Raw genomic sequence first — 5,537 nt, 5'->3', positions numbered from 1 at the left:
AAAAAATACATTTAACTTCTCAGAAGTTTTTTTTTCATTAATATGTGACTACATGTAGTGTTAAGATTCCATCTATCTAAAATGTTTTTCCCTCTCTCCTCATGAAAAGATGCAATGAGATTGAGAAAGAACATAAAACCATTTAAGATCCAGAGCTCCATAACAGCGATGGTTAATTTTAGCTTCTCCACTCTCTGGCAATGTGACTTGGTGACAGCCACCTAAACTGTCTCAGTTTCCTCATCTGATATTGCATTAATTATCGTACCTGAACGATGAGACTGTTCTGAGGAATAAATGAGTTAATATGTTGAAAGGGTTTTGACAATGGTGGACACTTTATTTGAAAGCTTTATTATATGATTATGTGTTAGGTATGATTATTGCTGTCGTTATTGTCTTTTTGGCAATATTTGTAGCACTTTATTAAAATACAGATTCCAGAGCCTCGATCTAAACCAACTAATTCAGAAACCTCAAGGGTGATGCTTAACCATGTGTATTAGAATAATTACATACAGTGAATGATTTTGGAGCACAACTAAGATTGAGAACCACTAAACCATAAATATTTGGAGTCGTTATTAATGCTACCAAATGGTAAATGCTTTGTATTTTCACGCCTCAGTAAAAACACACGAAAAAATTTTACGTTGAATGGGCAAAAAATTATGGTAAAGATATAGAAACAGCATGATATAATGGAAAGTGCCCTCAAGAAAGATCAAGAGACATGTCTTAGATTCTGGTTCTCAGAACAATTCATTCATTGACTTTGGTCCACTCACACAATCTCTTTGACCTTCAGTTTCCTAAGCCAAAACCAAGGTGGGTTAATTAGATGAACCAGCATGGTTTTACATTGAAAGCTATTGACTGGACAATTTTGGAGGAAATATACATGTATGTGTGTGTATATGTATGCACACTTATGCACATGTATATATGTAAATATTGTATATAGGGTAGATAGGATTCAGGAATTAGAAAGACATTACTAAGCCGTTTATTAGTATTTGACCTTGCGTAAGCATCTTAATCAACCCAGTCTTTCCTTTATAAAATAGCACTATGTGAGATTTATATACAATATATAAATATTTATACAATATATAAATATGTATATAAATATATATAATATATTTATAATAAAAAGAATTAGGAACTAAATAAAAATTACTGTCCTTTGAATTCTACCTTTGCATAATTGTCTATATTAAACTGGACCCTATGCTATATTTAATCACGTTAGGTGGATATTTGGATTCAAATCCAAAAATCATGCATGACAATAATAAAACCTCAGAAATCTTATGATAGGAATTATTAGAGTGCATTTTAAAATATACTTAAAATCTCTTTTTTTCCACATAAAAGTTCTTAGTTTATTAATCCACTCATGAAAAATCTGCACAATCACCAGAGACAAAGTCACTGCAGAATCTTTACTCCGTTTTTTTGCTGGCACCAACATTGGCTTGGGCAGTCCCCCTGACTTTCTTCATTCTGTTCTTGTATTTCTTTTGCTGTTTTCTTGAGGTCGTTTTCTTCTCATACAGACCATGTCTTCTCATACAGACCTATGTTTGGGTTCATTTTTTCTTTTCATAATCCAAGGAATCGTAAATCATAGCAAAGCCCATTGTTTTGCCACCGTCAAAATAGGTTTTGAATCCATATACAAAGATGACATTCAGTGTGGTCTTGTACATTTTGGCTATTTCTTCCTGAATTTCTGTCTTAGGTACTGTTGCCTTTCTAAGGTGAAGAGCATCAAGGACCATTTGTTTCTGCTGAAGTAGTCAACTGGCATGAACATCCTGGTCCGGGCGGTTACTCTGTTGTTCATGATCGCAGCCGAGCTTCAAGCAGCCAGGGAGGAAAGAACTACTATTCGCAGACCAATCATATATTTAAAGTCTTGACATAATGAAAGCTTTAACCAAAAATACAATGTACTTGATGATTTGCACATTTGCCCTTTCTGTTCTACACTGTATGTTACTTCATTCAGTGCTTTCATACTGTACCCAGGATCTTAGTTTATTTTATGCCACTTTGGAAGTGATTATTTTTTATAGAATAGGATGATGTGATGGCTAACCACAAGAAAACACTAAAAGGTCAAAGGCAGTAAAGTGTGTTTTTTTCCAAACAGAAGTAAAAATGACTTTACGCTTCTGCAATGTTTCACTTTCATGCTTTTTATATTGGCTCGGTCAGGAAATATATCTCATTCACATTGATCATTATAGCACATGCCATCAGGATAGACGTAGCTGACTGTTCAAAAATAAATCAGCTAGACACCAATGACCATCAAGAAGTAATACTCTTTGAGTTCCCTACAGTCTGTAACCCATACATTTATGTCAACTTGCAGGAAAATATATTGGCAATAAGTGAACATTAATCCAACAGTATTTGAGAAAAGAACAGAAGTATGGATATCATATAAGAATTTCAGATGTTGATTTTTAAACTAGATCATTCTACTACCTAATAATTATAACTGTTTATATACTGTCTTTCCTCTCAGTATGCAATTCTCATCTTTCCTCTTTATTTATGAATATCTTTTATCTATGGTATTTGCTTTTAATGTTTTACAGAATATAATACTGAGCATTGTTATCAAAAGATATTTAATTGGGTTAGCCTGAGTCCTTACATTTTTTCAACTAGCTATTCTTGACTCTTGAGATTTTCTTATCATCTAAAAAATATTCTGAGCCCTGTTGTTCATTTGTTATTTAGGAATCAGATGATACTTGTTAAAATTATCTTTTCTCTCTCTCTCTCTTGACATCTATTCTTGAGATTGTCTGCCTCTTGTAATTGTTAAGACACATTTCTAATACATCAAAAAAGTCTGCAATACTCAGGCATTATTTGTTTTTTTCACATGGTTTCAAATAACATGTGCAATCATTATTTGACAAAAGAACAAGTATTTGTCCATTATAGCCTCACAAAATGAATTAGAAAAAAACGAGTCATCACACGCCAGTCAGAGTGGCCAAAATGAACAAATCAGGAGACTATAGATGCTGGAGAGGATGTGGAGAAACGGGAACCCTCTTGCACTGTTGGTGGGAATGCAAACTGGTGCAGCCACTCTGGAAAACAGTGTGGAGGTTCCTCAAAAAATTAAAAATAGACCTACCCTATGACCCAGCAGTCGCAATGCTAGGAATTTACCCAAGGGATACAGGGGTACTGATGCATAGGGGCACTTGTACTCCAATGTTTATAGCAGCACTCTCAACAATAGCTAAATTATGGAAAGAGCCTAAATGTCCATCAACTGATGAATGGATAAATAAATTGTGGTTTATATACACAACAGAGTACTACGTGGCAATGAGAAAGAATGAAATATGGCCCTTTGTAGCAACGTGGATGGAACTGGAGAGTGTGATGCTAAGTGAAATAAGCCATACAGAGAAAGACAGATACCACATGTTTTCACTCTTATGTGGATCCTGAGAAACTTAACAGGGACCCATGGGGAAGGGGAAGGAAAAAAAACAAAGAGGTTAGAGTGGGAAAGAGCCAAAACATAAGAGACTCTTAAAAACTGAGAACAAACTGAGGGTTGATGGGGGGTGGGAGGGAGGGGAGGGTAGGTGAGGGGTATTGAGGGCATCTTTTGGGATGAGCACTGGGTGTTATATGGAAACCAATTGGATAATAAATTTCATATATTAAAAAAAAAGAAAAAAGAAAAAAAACCGAGTCATTAAAAAGGATAAATTCCCACACAAATAAATTGCTATTGTTTTTATGTGTCTTTTTAGCTTATGATATTCAGGGATGTATGATTCGACATAAAATTTGCATGATGTTCCCAATGTAACACATCTCTGTTTTGCCAGATCTGTTGAAAAGCAGGGGGAAAAAAGTTAATTTTCTTTTCAAGTTTGAAAAATGTGTCTTAAAGAATCTAAATAATGGAAAAGGCAGAAGTATTCAAATATTACCATTTCTTCCCCCCGCCCCCCCCCCCACACACATCCATGATATTAGTTTTCAATTGGAAAAGGAAGAAATGGTTAGGATAAAGAATTACAAGGCAACAAGTAGATTAGAAATAATTTTACCTGGCCCTTGGAGAATACAAATAAATCTATGTCTTCAAATGATTACTATTTAGAATACTGAGAGGATTTCTATTTTTAGAATGTCCATTCTCCACCTATATCCCCTATATCCCTTGTCCTGATTCATACTATTCCTTCAAGAGTCAGCCTACATGTTTTGTCTTCTCCTTTGTGCATTCCTCTGTACTCCATACTTGTGTCATCTACAGCACTTAAAACACTGTATTTTATATTGGTAATGTTGGGTATTTAAAAAAATCTTTCACCTAAATTGTAAGTTATATGAGAATAAGATTTTATTAATGTCAGTATCATTGTTAATAGCACATTGGTAAGCTCCTGATAAGATGATTTAATGATGAAATTAATTTATAAATCTTTAAGCAATCATAAAATATTAGAGAAGCGCTACAATATTTTTATCAACTATTTTCAATTTAATGTCCTGATAGTCCTCTCTGGGACTGGTGGAGTGCAAACACAAAGAAGAGAGGTCAACTGCTGTCCTCCACTCTTAGTGTAAAATCCAGGCATTCACATCCCTTGTTATTTTGACAAGGGCACCTTAACTTTTTTTTATGTATATATTAATGTGCTGCATACCATTTTAAGAAGTGATTTTGCTACTAGAAAAACAAGATCTAAGATTCTAATTTTAGATGATCAAATGACTCTATTTTGAAAAGCAAAAAATGTATGTTCTAGAACTGCACTGTCCAATATGATAAACAATAGCCACATGTCTTTACATAAATTTACAATTAAATGATAGTTTAAATTCAGTTCTTCAGTTAAACTAGCTCGATTTCAAGTGCACAATTGCCACAAGGCCTACCAGGTATCATAGTAAACACCATACAGCCTATACTATTTCCATCATCATAAAAAGTTCTATTGGACAGCTTTTTCCTAAAACTACTTCTGTTGAGTATGATATCAATTATTGTAAAATCCTAAAAGAATCTAAGAAACAAAATGGGGATAAATTTTTAAGAAGGTGCAAGAGATGTTTGCTTGACTTCTTTAAGAGTCCTGCTTCATACTAATTTTCTAATGTTTTCTAAGTCATAGGATAGAAGACTAGCAGACCAGTTAAAAGTGGGAGGCCTAGAGCGAGAGTTTCCAGGTTAGTAAAGCACTATGTAACTCAACCTACTTAACAATTCTAAGCATCAGTGTGTGCTCCAAAATGTGAGTAATAGCACTTAGTTCATAGGGATGTTCTGAGGATGAAATGAGACAAAGCATGCATGGATTTAGCAAGGTCCTGATACATTTTAGTAATCAAACTTATAGCATTACCCAATTACTGTTAGTCTAGGCATCAAATTTGATGCCTTGCAGCACAACAAATTGGGGTACTTGAAGATAACTAAGGCAGCACTGTGGATGGTAATATAAACATTTATTTAATTATTTAATGCAAAGTGAGGG

At 34.2% G+C, this 5,537-nt stretch overlaps 1 pseudogene; it reads right to left on the bottom strand.

The window, feature by feature from the left end:
• Positions 1–1,445: 1,445 nt before the first annotated feature.
• LOC109263280 (40S ribosomal protein S24-like) lies at positions 1,446–1,938 on the bottom strand (annotated as a pseudogene).
• Between the last annotated feature and the right edge of the window lie 3,599 nt (positions 1,939–5,537).

This window comes from Panthera pardus, unplaced genomic scaffold (genome assembly GCF_024362965.1).
Source record: "Panthera pardus isolate Hobbes unplaced genomic scaffold, ASM2436296v1 HiC_scaffold_17, whole genome shotgun sequence".
In the NCBI taxonomy this organism is placed as follows: domain Eukaryota; kingdom Metazoa; phylum Chordata; class Mammalia; order Carnivora; family Felidae; genus Panthera; species Panthera pardus.
Note: the sequence above shows the minus strand (reverse complement) of the source record. Positions and strands in the feature narration are given on the sequence as shown.